This window comes from Cyanistes caeruleus, chromosome 5 (genome assembly GCF_971803275.1).
Source record: "Cyanistes caeruleus chromosome 5, bCyaCae1.hap1.1, whole genome shotgun sequence".
Lineage (NCBI taxonomy): Eukaryota > Metazoa > Chordata > Aves > Passeriformes > Paridae > Cyanistes > Cyanistes caeruleus.
Window position 1 is genome coordinate 26,463,729 of NC_141705.1, and position 14,335 is coordinate 26,478,063.

Here is a 14,335-nt window from a genome sequence, read left to right on the forward strand (position 1 = left end):
AAAAGCACTGAGATCAACCAGCTAACTCCAAATTTATTTCATTATGTATTTGCATATTCTCTAGAAAAGGATTGTCTCAAACTGTAGAGAGCAAGTTAGAAAGAAGTCCATTCCATACCTATTTTAAATTAACAAGGTAAGTACTGGAATATTCCATATAAAGCACTACCAGTAGGAAGGTCCTGGAAGAGCAAGATCGTTGTTGAACAGTTGAAAGCTTGTGTGTATTTTTCAATAGCTTATGTCTTAAAACATTTTTTTAATGATAGGTCTTAAAGTGGAGTAATTGTGCATTGTATTACTGCCAATGCTTCCCTGGAATGAAAGGATATAAAATAGGATGTATAGAAGTGGTGCTCACCACTGCCTAGACAGAGTGAATTGGTGTGGATTTAGGAACAAACATATTTACACATACATGGTCCTATTTAACCCCCATCTAACCAGGACGTGCTTTTTTCCTTTTGCTTAAGCATACACTAAAAGGGATGAGTAGTGATTTACTTGTGGCCTAGGCTCACCTAAGTCTGCTTGTTTTAATAAGACAAAACTAAATTTGAAGAGTATATAGAAGTACTTTCTCTTAAACTTGACAAGTGTCCATTTCCTCTTGTGACTTACAAGAAATTTGTCTTGTCAGTTCTATAGATCTTTGTCTTCTGTACCCATGCTTAAGGAAAAGTTTTAGTCTATTCAGTCTTACATTATGGGGTTGAGGTTCTATGCCCTGTGCAAGATTTCTAATTTACCTCTCTCAGATTCAATGTTAATTGATGATTTTCAAGACTTATTTCTGAATGTTTATTTCAGTTTTCTTTAACCAGTAAACTTGTTTACACTTGATAGTGTGGCACGATGTTCCCAGTGAGCTGTCTACACTTCCAGAATTTCACACAGAATCAAGGTATCTTGGAATTAGGGTTGGAGTTTTCCTTTCCAGATTCATTCATCATGCAATAAAAGGCATAAAATTCCACCCACTGCTCTGTGTAAAAGGATCTTGTCAGAATCAAGATCTTTGGGAGTCTAAAGCCAGTTCTGAGTATTCTGCCCTTTTATTTTTTTGTGGTTTTATTGCTGTCTACTTTCCACTTTTTTTTTTCCTTAAAGACACATGTCTTAAGTTTCAAGAAGTTTAATATACAAATGTTCTAGGATCTACCTCTTTCTATTACTGACAACTGAAGTATTGTTTTGTGTCAGTATAATGCAGAAGATAAATTTTTCACATTAGTGGCTTACACAGTGTATTGGCACTATTGGTGTAAAAGCTTCCCAATAGAAACACTCTGTTAGTGAAGTCATAATTTGCTGCTGCTTTTGATGAAATACCCACATGCCACTAAGTGACAATGCTGCATGTTAGGTCCAGCCTTTGCTGTTCTCTTTTTATGAGACATCTGGTTAGAAAGGCTAATGAAAAGAGAGCCCATTCTAGACATGATCTACTACTCTGATTTCACATAGTATTAATAGAATAAGTTTAGTGGGTTTAGTACATCTGGAGAGAGATCAAGAATGAAATAAAGTCTACCTGAGACTACATGGTGAACACTTAAAGTTTTACCCATCTTGTTCTTTGAATAACTAGGCAAGCTTAAGGCATTATTCTTTAAAAACTGATCTAGTTTAATGCAAAATCAAAGGAGAGATTGTATTTAAAACTAAAGAAGTATCAAATTATTTCACGTATTTATAAGCCTTACAACTTTTTACATTTAGTAATTTGTTTTCATTAAGTTGGGGCCATTGTTCTATGCTGAAAGCTCATTTTGAAGAAACACTGGTTGGAATGATAAGTCACTTGAGACTACTTTGTTCTGTGATTTCTTATGAATATTTATAAGAAATCTCTCCTCAATTAACTTTGGCTTGTTCCTAGTCCACCTACAGGCTTTTTGGAATATAAATATGTCAGTTCAGGCATCACTCATCTAACTACATTTATGATACATCACATTAAAGAAGTAGAAGCAAAACAAAGGGATTAGTAGTAGTCTAGGTATAGGGAGTGCGTCTAAATCCAGTAACTTCATGGGTGTAAATGAGCTCATTCACCCCGACCACCACCCTGAGGGACTGTGTGCTTGGGGCTGTGCAGTTCCCCAAGAAACCTGCTTTGTTTGATGACTGCTATGCTCTAAAAGGAGAGATTGCATCACAATTCTCCCTTTTGTTACTCATTGGAAAAATGAAGACTAATAGCCAGGTTTGCCTGAGAATAGTCAAGGGCTACTGGGTTGGGTTACAGCCTTGTTATAGGCTAAATGATGTGAAACCATACTCTGTTGTTTTATAAATTTTTATATATATGCTTTGTACAGCAGGGATTATATGAGAAATTTGGGGAAAATAAAGGAGAAAGATTTTAGTTTTTAATCTGTGCACTTCTCCTTATTCTGGCTAGTGATAGCAAATGTAGGAATACTGCTTTGGTTTTTCTTTAACTAAATCTGCAAGAAGGTTCTGTTCATCAAGATTGAAAACTATCAAACAGAAGGGGAAATATTTACATATCTGTGTCTTTATTCCTGTTCTCACAGACAATTGAAAAGCATGATATTCCAATTCCTTTTGGTAAGTAGTTACAATTGATGAGACACAATGATCAAAGGAATGGAAAAAAACCCCCAAACTGAAGAATATACTTATGGAATAGTATGCTTAGCCCTGGACAGTTTTCTATACATGGGGCTACACAAAGCAACATTTTGTTATGTTCTGTGCAAGAGTCTAGCAAAGCATAATTTTTTTCTTATATATATATATATTTTTTTTTTTAATTGGCAAGAATTGGGAGGCTACCTTGAAACTCTGGTACTCTGCAAGAATTTTAGTTCTGAGGAGCTTGTCAATATCAGAGCTTGTATGACTTCTGGTTTGTAAGAGAGATTTGTGATCTCAGGGGTTTGTAGTGCATTGTGTTTAATAACCTGAAGTTTGGATGCAGGTATTAATTCATGGTAACATAAGCTTTACGAATCTTTGTGGCCTTACATTAACAAATCAGCCTGATATTCAGCGGGAAGCTTGGAGGTAATACTCAAGTAATAATGGCTACTTGTTGTCCTAGCTATTCTTCTGAGTTGATGGTTAGTTGACTGTATCTTCCTTACTTTTCTTCATGCTTTCTCATAGAGTTGCAGCTGTATCCAAGATCCTTCAGCTCATGCAAAGAGGATGAGAATGTCAGCTGAATGCACTTGAATCAAAGAAACAAAGTGCATGCATCCTGTGCATTCCGGTTTGGATCAATACAGGCAGACATTTCTTACCACACCAGAGTTTATGACATGGAAAAATCCTGTTTATGGTTGTTACATCTCAAATCTATATAAACTACATTTTCTTAAAATGCTGTACTTTTGGTTTCAGATGCAAGTCTCATTGGATTTTTCCACACATCAACACTTTTGCTTAACTCAGTAAAGGTGGCCTGACATTTGTTGCTGCAGAGAGGACTTTTTCTGTTCAGTGGACTTTGATGTAAATCTCAGAGATTTCCTCCTATGCTTTGATAATAAAATTCTACACTTTTGACTCAATGCATAATGAGCACTCAGTAAAACTGAAAATACTCATACTTTTTCAATTTAGAAAAGTATAGAATCTGTCAACAATGACTTACCATCTTCAGATTGTACTGTATGTGTTTATTGTAAGACACAAAGTTATTTAATTGATCACACATTCTAATAAAGGTATTTCAACAAATATACTTTATTAAATGTATGAGCAGAAGTAACTGGAAATAGGCAAAAGTCTAGAAAGAGCAGTGTGCATAAAACCAGGGAAGGAAAACTGCTCTGAGTTCCTGCTTTTAGGACTGCCTGTGTTTGCAGACAATAGGTCATGCAGATCTCTAATTTATTTAACATGGTAGCAAGTGAGGTAATTTTATTTCCCTCTCAGTGGTATATTGCACACTCAAGCAGAAATGGTGTGTGGCCTATGATTCAGCATGCTTTTCAGACTTTCTACTTCTAAGCGAAGACTCACAGAGTTTGGAAAATGAAAGAAAATCGATAGCTCTGCAGAAAAGAAATCTTAGCAAGCCACTCAAAAAGATTGCCAACTGTAATGTTCTCAGGATTTTAGTAAAGGATCCTATTAGGTTCATCACTTAAGGATTTTGTTCCTCTGAAGGGTAAACATAAAATATGCACAACATACTTTACTGGTAAACTGATTAGAAGGAATAAAGCCAAGTACAGCACTGAGAAGGATGCAGTTTGTTTCCAGAAATAATCTATCTTCTTCTACATACCCAGACTGAAGGTACTGATTTCAGGTCAAGTATGGCACAAGCTTTTTAGAGTTCCTGGTATGCCCCGACATGTCATGACTTTTTTCCCTCATATTTCTGTAATTAAGTTAGCTTATGCACTAAATACTGTGTAGTCCACAATTTTATAAACTTTTTTCTTGAACTTCTTGCTCATTTTCTTTTGGAATTGCTGGGGAATATAAAGCATGCCAAGAATTCATCACAAAGCCTTGAGAATTTGAGTATGTGTATTTATGCTGTTAGAAAGGGGCTTACGGTCCTCCATTTTAGAAGGACCTATGGACTAGAATTATGACAACTGAATGCAGATTCAGTTATCAGATGAGATCTCTCTCTGCATGGATATAGAGTTAAGTATGAAATAAAACAGTGAAGAGAAATAGTGAATAGATTATACACCCTCCTGAATGTACCACTCATCTCAAGCTGCTTCACAACACTCAATCATTGTGCTGCTGTTGCTTCAAGAGCTGTAAGCAGAACCAGCAGTTATTATGAAGTTAGTAACAACTCCCATGTGACCCTTGGACAGGACCTGATTTATGAGGAAGAAAATATAGGTAGGGGACCACCACTGTTTAATGGTGTGGGGTTTTTAAGAAAATTGATGCATTTTCTTATTAAATGAAGATGTTCCTTGTAAACTGTAGCATGATGGAAGAGCTGCTCTCCCAGCTCTCTCTGGCCTTAGGTCTTTCAATTATAATTTGAAAAGGTTGCAAGAATCTAGCTTTAAATCTCCCAAAAAAAGGTATGCACACTTGGTTGGAGGTCACTAGGACCTGTAAGAGAACTACAAATGTAGAGCAGATCTTCAGTCAGTTTCATCAAAATGCAGTTAAGTCCTGCTTGTTTACTTCAGCAAAGAGTCAGGCCACCTTTCCTCTCTACAAGCCTTAGCTATCTTTCTGAAGTTTTCATAACCTAATGTCTAAGAAGATTTGAGGTTCTGTCCTCAGACTTGCCTTTTTCTTGTCTCAGTAGCTCACCTCACCAGTCCTGCTCAGTGCTGTGCTGCCAGGTGCCCAGGTCTGGGGTTATATAAAGTTGAGTTATTTATACCATTTCTCACCAATTTTCATGCTGTTAACCTGATCTCATTTTTGATCTTGTTCAGCAGGTTCTCATAAGTTTCTATCTTGACTCATGCAGTTTCTCGTGCATTAACTGCATTTAACTTTAAGAATTATAATCTTTACTCTTCCATGTAGTTGATCTGTCCTTCCATTATGACTTCTGCACTTCAACTGTGAATTATTTCCATTTCACTCATTTTTTGTTTTTGTACAAGGTAATTGTATTATTAGTGAGCCTACCTTAAGAAGGTTGTTTAATGTCTTGTATGTTTGTGTGAGCACAGAAAGAAAAAATGCCTTGCAATTTGTAATCAGATTCACTGAAGTAGTTATAGACTGTGATTTAAGTGTCTTTGTTTTTATTCAGTTGAATTTTTCCATAGTTGATATTTTTATTGCCTTGAGATTTGAGAACAAGTTGGACTGCTTGAGATGATCTTGCATAAAATTCAGTAGTACAAAATGCTGTTGCCATTTTCTTGAGGAAAAATAAATGAGAATTGAATATTTCATGTATTGAAAAGGGGGTGGAGAGAAATTGTTTTTCCTTCCAAGTAAATTATTTTCAGTTGTCAGATTGCAAAGCTCCAAGTAAGAATATCATATGGTTCATCTGTTTGTTATATCCCCAGCTGCCTTTCAGATCCACACTGGCAGAGTTTCTTGTGGTAGATTCTATAAATTGCATGTTTTGAAGGAATTCAAAATAAAGATTTTTAGGGTAGGGTTTTTCAGAAGTAGTCAGAACTGGACTCTTTCCAGTCTTTCTGAAGAGTTTTACTGTTGACATCAATAGAACAAAATTTGGCCTCTGCTGAATAGTTTGAAAAACCCACTGCTGGTTACTAAAATAAAAATCTTTGGTATTCCTTAATTTCTTCAAGTGGCAGGGTGTGTTTGCTTCAGCCAGGTAATTTGGATTGGCCACACACAAACTCTTGTAATGTAATTCTCTACTTATATCATGGAGCCAACAAGAAAAAACAACTTATTACGCTGTCAGCACTGAAGGAAATACAGAAAACACAGATGTGGTTGTAGCCTATCTTTTTAGAAGTGTTAGTTCATGCCCTAGGTACCATCAAATATATTAGCAAATATAAATGGTCTTGTAAATATGAACTATTTTAAAAGGCAGAATCTTGATTTGAGAAAATTTTGTTACTCACAATGCAGCTCGTTACGAACCTGAGCTAATCTTGTGTAATACTTAACTGCTTGATTGAATTTTGTTTCCTAAAATACAGTTCTAGAGGTATAGTTATTATTGACAGCTCACACCCATGGTCTGTAAACACACTACAGTGCCAGCCTGTAAATTAAAGCATCCACAGAGATTAAGATTTCTAGGGGAAAAATAGATTCATACAGAGAATGGTACAGAAAACTCAATCTAGAACACGAGGACAGCCTCAGAGCGTAGTGTGCATGCTTCAGTGTCATCATGGGGGCATCACAGGGTAAAAGAAAATCCTACTTTAAAAATATGTAATTATTATTAATTAATTAATTGTAATTCAAAGCTAGATAGAACACAGAGGTACAATTATTAAAACAAATCTCCTTAGATATGATGGTGGAGGAAACACCATGAGATGAGTGAAAGAGCTTTTATAGCCATCCTATACAGCAGTGTTTAATTCCAGTTTTACTATGAAACTGGAAAGCTACCACAAATTTCATTTAAGTTTTTTAGGCTCGGACTGAAGAAAGGTGTAGGTATGGTTGAGTGAATGTTTCAAAAAAAATCTGAAGGAGAAAGCAAAGATTCAGTGGTTTGTGTTCTGTATGTTGTTCAGGAACCTTGAGAGTTCGGTCTGGTTGCTCTGGTTTAGAATACTTCAATAAACACTATTAGCTGATTATCTCTTGGTATGGGAATTGCATTTTTTCAGTCTCTTAAAAACATTAACTTGCTAAAGAGATGTTAAATATTTTTGTGACAACATACATTTAATGGTCTTTAATGGTTTAATAGTTAAAGTCACTTACAAAATCTAAGTTAAAATAAGAATTAGTGGTTCAAAGCTCATCTAGAGCTGATATAAATTTGGCAAAAACAGAACTGAACACAGAATAAAATGTAGACATTTTCTGAAACTGAGTTTGTTTAGTGTGTATAGAAGCTAAATTAATTTTCTTCTTGCTCGATAGCTTATATAGCAAAACCAGAAATATTTTACACACCTCTCACATTTCTGGTCTATAACATTAGAAAGAGGTGGGATATTCAGTACAGGATTTTCGTTATCAGTATGTGTAGATTTGTTGTTTAGGAGTCTGAAATACACTTTGTTCACAATCATAATCTACTAAAATGATGTCTAAAACACAAGATGTAGGATTAAGAATATTACGTAAAAACACAGTAATGTTGATTTAAAAGTTCAATCTGGTATAATTTTCCCTACCTCCCCTGCCCCCCAAACTGTTTGCAGGCAGTTTGTCCAGAAAATGAGCTATTCATTTAGGTAATTGCTGTAATTCAGCTGAAAACCCCAAGCGTAATGTCACCCCTGCTTGTTAGAAAAGAAGTGTGCAAATTCAGCAAAATCATCTTTAAGTTTTAAAACAAACAAACAAACTTGTTTGTATTGGCTGTGTGGTTTCTGTGCTTATCTAATTAGAAACAGAAGTTTGAGATCAGACACTCCTGGCTCCTTGTACAGCTATTGCTCTATTAACCCAGTGCTGGTGGGGTGGGTTACCCCATTTGCCTTCTGCTTTTGATTCCAAGCTCTTTGGAGCAGGTCTGTTTGTGTGAACAAACATATGGAAAGGATCTGCACTCAGAATGGGTGGCTATTCAAGATGAATCTGAGCAAAGTTAGAGAATGTAGGTCTCAGCAGCTTCTACAGGATATTATGTCTTCAGAGAGGAGTTAGGGAGTGAGGAAGGAACATAATGGAAATGGATGGGGCCTCACTGTAATGGTATACCTGTGACAGTATCCTCTCAGACATTTGTAGAACAGGAGAATGGTACAGTTTCCTCACCCAGGAGTTCATTTCCTATTCTCTCCATGGAGCTGCAAATCTACAAAGGGATGTGATCAATGCAGTGTAGAAAAAACCTCCACTGTAATTTATAAAGAATCAGCTCTTGCTGTGGTAGCAGAGAGGAACGTGTTAAACAAAGCTGTAGGGAACACCATAAAACAGCAGCCTTCTTGCAGTATGCAAACATCTGCTTAGACCTAATTTGGGGGGGGATTTTTGTGCCATAGAACCTGGATATATCATAAGGGACCTGGTTCTCTATAGTGGTGGGCATTCAGCAGCACTGCAGGATGTACAGTATTAATTATTTTATCACAAAGGTAATTTTTATCTTCTGAAATTCTTTCACAGCTGGAATTATGTGTAAAACAATGGGAGAAAATATGTCTCCCTATAATTATACTTCTATAAATAACTGATTTTACTGCATTGAGAAACTTAATTCCTTCTGGCATTACCCATTACCTCACTGTACCCTCTGTGCCACAGCCAAACACTTTGGACAAAAGTGTGGTTTTGTTTAAAGATGTGCCTGTGCTCCATTTTTTCAGGGCATTGTAATTGTTAGGTTTGCTGCACAAGGCAGCAGAGATGCTTTTCCCTGAGTGATAGTTTTTAGCAGCTTTACCCTAACTCACAGCAACTTGAAAGCTTTCCAAATTCCCAGAAATGGTAAATTCTAATGAAGTGTTACACATAGGGTTTTGAAACCTAATGAATTGTAACAGAAAGGCTTTTTTTCTTGTGAGAGAAATGTTAGTGTGTCAAATCTAGGATATTTTGTATTAGGTCAAGACTTCACCTTGGTCAATTTTTTTTTTAAATTTTAAAAATCTCAAACTTACACGAAGCAAGTGAACAAGGGAAGAAAATTATCCGGAGGGTTGCATTAAGGTTTGCATGAGCCTGTGTAGGGTCCAGATCCACTGTTAAAACAACTAAAGTTAATAATCAACACTGAGGTAACGTGGAGTTGGTAAAACTGGATTGGAGGAAACAACTACTGACTTTCTCCTCTTTGCCTTTATTTTGTAACTCAAAAAACCTGACAGCTGAGACATTTCCTAAATAGTTGCTAGTAATAGTAATCTCATTGTAGAATAACAGCAGGTTTATACCAGAGCCTGGTGATTCTTTTCTTGTTGAGACAGGCAGCTGGTACACAGTTTTGTACTCATCTAATTTCTCAGTATACTGGGAACAAGCATACAGGTACATTTTGTTCTCAGAATAATTTTGGAAGAGGTTTCAAAATCATTTGGGTATAATCCTTCACCACTGGAGTTCACACTAGCCTACCCTCTAGCTTACTCTTTTCTATATATACAACATTTAGTAAGTAAACACAAAGAACTCTGCTGTCCTTCCCTCCTTGTTCCAGCACCAGGGCAGGGAGCTCACCACTGCCACCATACTGTAACACTTAAGATAATTTTCAACTGATATTGGAACACCAAGAGACAAAAATAACTGCATGTAAAATGTCATAAAATCATACCTCCAAGGCCTTTTGTTACTAGAAAATAGGTCAATTTGTGCTATTTTTAAGGATGCTTGTGACCTTTCTGGTAACTACCCTGTTGGCTTGGTGATATTCAAATTATGAGTCTATTTAAAAAATAACACCTGGGTGCATTTGCTGTTAGAATACTTAGATGGAAGACAAAAATCTTAATGAACTCCTTATTGAGTGAAATACGGCTGGCCTATATTTTTGTTCCTGCTGATCAGCTACTCTGGTTTAGCAGCTCCTACAGCTGCATTCGAATTCAGGGTACCAGAGGCCCTTTTCAAGAATCCTGCCAATTCAGCTTGTCTGCCTAAAATTCTTGTACCTTTTCTATGTTCCTAATTTAAATTGGCAGTGCTTGTGAATGGTATCAGGTTGTTAGCACTAGAGAAAAGAACTGTTCCTTTTGTTCCTAGAACTAGTACAGTGTGAGCTTTCTCATCTGGTGACACAGGATGACTGTGATGAAGAGGAAGGAAACAGTCACATCTTTCATAATTCTTTTTTTTTTTACATTTTCCTTCTGGCTTCTTACGCACCTGCTCACTGGCAGAAATAGGAAACTGGGAAGTTCTTGACTTAAAGTGCTGGTCAGTAACAACAAAAATATCAGGATGTTATTAACATGACTCTCATACTAAGTCCAAAACACAGCCCTGTACCTGTTGCTAAGAAGCAAATGAACCCTATCCCAGCCGAAACCAGGATAGTATCCACCCCTTATTGCATATCATTGACATCATCCTGGTTCCCACACTTTCCAATGCACCATTAAATATCCTGTCTTTTAATAGGTGCATACACAACTGTCACTCCCTTAGTCTGTTGACAATGTCTATAAAAGTCTGAGTTAATTTATTCTGTGTCCTGGAGATCCTTCCATCATAGGAGTCTGTGGTGTGATGTTTTGGACTATTGCATGTTAAAGCCAGTTCTGATTCTGTCACTGCTGCACTTACCTAGTTTTATTAAAGTTCATTCTTTATTAACATGATGGTCAAAAGGAAGTCAGGGTCTTACCCTCAGATCTGGAGTGATGGATACTGGCACCTGATGTGGTGATGGCCATAAATTCACCATGGAAATTATAATATGCCACATTCTATAGCAAATAACATCATACATTTTAATTCACTGATCATTATTGCCCAGAATCATATCCCCCTTGAGGCATGTTCTGGGCTGCTCCATCCTCCTGCAGTACCACCAAGTGCACACAGGTCCTTGAACACAAGCAGTCCCATGGAGAGGTTTGTCTTTGCCTAAGGCAGGAATAACCCAGACTGTTTTCCCCTGCATACTTTTAATGTGCACTGCAGGAATTTTATCCCCTTCTACAGTACATAACAGTCTCGTTTGAGCAGGGCCAGCCTGAATGGCAGATGCCCTAGTGTTGACTAAGGAGGTGACCTTTGCTGAATGTGTATCCCAGTGTTTGAAGGACCCACCACCCACAGCTCTCAGTGTAGTGTTTGACAGTCCATTGTATTCTTCAGTCTTCCTAGAGGCTGGCTTGTGGTAGGGAATGTGATGTACCCACTCAGTGCTGCACTCTGGCTGTTTCAGAACTGAGTCCCAGTGTCTGACCATTCTCTCTGTGCTATCATGTCTCTTTAAGGCTTGCCTTTCAAGGCCCAGGAGAGTATTCCAAGCAGTAGCATGGGACATGGGATATACTTCCAGACATCCAGTTGCTTCTTCCACCATTGTAAGCACATGGTGGGTTTGTGAGAGTGTGATTCAGTCAATCTGCCGGGCTTCCCCATATTTATATTTCAGCCATCATCCTCCTTACCAGAGAGACTTTAATCACTTGGCTTTCTTAATTGCAGAGCATGTTTCACATACATAGATTCATAGATAATCTGTGTGCTAGTTCCCTTGGTTAAGTGCACCCATTGGTCACGAGCCCATCTATATGTTGCATCTCTTGATAGCCTAGAGTGTCATGGTCCCACTGATCTAGAAACCATTCACTCTTATGTTGCCAGTGCAAATCCACCTGAGCCAGTTCAGTCTTAGCATCCTGATCCACCTGTTGGTTATTCTGTTGTTCTGCAGTGATCTGACCCTAGGGTACAGGAGCATCTATCTACATAATGTACATTCACAATCAAGTTGTCCATCTGGGCCACAATACAGTAGCCCAGATGGCTTTACCTCTGCACTGATGGTTATTCTGCTTCCATTGCTGCAACCACCCCCAAAGGGCATCTGTGAATCAGTATAGAGGTGAAGTATTGTCCATTTTTCTTGTTCAGCAATGTCTGGACCCAGCTAGATGGGTTTCACCTCTGCAAACTGACTTACCTTATCCTTCAGCAGTTTCCACATCTTGTCATAATGGATTTCATAGAGTTTTCTTCTACCTGTGACACTTTACGACAGCAGCACCCATGATTAAACAAGGCATATTGCTTCTCACTTACCAGTTTAGAACACAGCATTTTATGGTGTAGCATATCCCTTTGGCCTGTTTGGATCAGCTGTCCTGGATGTACTCCATCACAGTTTCTTGTCCACCTGCTCACTGGCAAAGCATGTGAAACTGGAAAGTCCTTGAACTAGAATATGCACTACTAGGCAACAAAATATCAGTGTGTCATCAAAACACAGCCCTTCCCCAGCTCCTGAGAAGAAAATGAATTATACCTCAGCTGAAACCAGGACACTTACCTAGAAGAGGGAGTGGTTTTGGCAACTGCTGCTGATGTAATTACTCTAATTCAGATCTAAAACATTGTTCATGTAAAGGAAACAAGTTTCCTGCACCTCCTCACATGAAACAAATTCTCTGTATAGCTCCTCCTTAGAAGGCAAGCACCCCACCTGTGCCCCCACATCTCCCTGCCCAGAGCTGCCTCTGGGTTTTCTCCCCCAGTCCTGGCCTTTTAAATTGATAGTTCACCTCCATCTACACCTTCTCCAGCAAGCCTGCAGCAGAGAATGGAAGGTGAACAGCAGGTTGGGTTAAATTATTTTACCTCCAGAATGTTCATTTTGTGCATCTGACATGTCTTCTTCCTGCTACGCATTGTTATCTCTCCACTTTGCCAGGTGAGTCTGGGAAATCCACAATCGAGCTGCTCAAGGTACAAAACACTTAGAAAATAAGCAGAGTAATATGGACCCATATAAATTAAAAAAACCCCATGTACCTAGTGCACTATTTACAAGCCAGTTGTAAATGATTTCATTATTTACTGATTCAATTGTGTATTTTTTACATAGGTTCACTCAACAAATAAATGTTTCTGTTTAAATACTCAACAAAGAAATGTTTCTGTTTAAATCTATTGTTAAAGTGCAGCAAAAGCATGTATTGCAAAATCATTTCTGTTAACATTAGAAAATTACTTTTGCTGTTATTTGGATCAGAAATTCTCTGTGCTGTTTGTGTTCTCCAATGAACAATGCTGTGTAATTAGGCCCTAAAATGCATTAGAAAAATGCTCTCTAGCCTGCTGCCAGACCAGCACGCTCCCTGCTGCACCTGCACAAATCCTCCTGATAAGGCTGCTCCAATTGGCACCTGAAGGAATGTGGTGTAGATCAGCAGCAAGTCGCCAGTACAGTGGTTCCACTGTATCCTCAGTTAAGCTGTAACTGATATACAAACAGGAAAAAAAGCTGACTTTTTGTTTGCAACAAGCAGTGCATAGAGTCAGAAAGGATTAGATTTGTATTTTGAAAAGAGCAAATTTCAGTGCTTTCAAACACTTGGATTTGGTTCAGGTCCTGCAACAATGGAAAAGGTTTGCAAATCTAAGCCCAAGCAATCTTAGAATTACTAGATTTTTTTCTCTATAACCTTAATTTCTTCTCATAGATAGGACCAAAAAAATAGTTCCTACCTTTATTTAATATAAGTAACAATTATAACCATTCTTCCAAAAGGTAATATATTTTTCCTAGCACTTTCTTTTAAGTATGGGTTGAAATTATTTGTCATACATTAACACTTAAATGATCAGTTAGGATCCAAGCCACATTTTGCTGAATGCTGCACACAGTTGTCATGCTCAAGCAGGCTGCATTTTGGTAAGCTATTGAAATAAAACCTACTAACAGGAGGAGAGAAATATTTTTGTAACCAAATCCAGGTAGAATCTTACAGACCTATAGTTTGGCCAATAGGATTCAGAGGGTCTGAATCACTATCTTATGGCCTGCTGCTCCTCACACTCCCTGTTATATCCTGGATCCTCATCAAAAGTGACAGGTGATAGACCAGCACCTAAAAGGGTTATTGGTATCCATGGCTCCCTTCATTTAGACAACTGTCTGATCAAGATAGATATTAGAAGGAAGACCAGATTAATCCTTGAGCTTATTTTTCTCAGATATCCCATGTACTTCTAGCCAAATTATTATCAAGAAATCAGAAGAGACTAAGGGCTAGAATGGGCCTGGGTGACTGATTCTACAGCTTTTGGATGGTGTTAGCAAATTGTGTGCCAT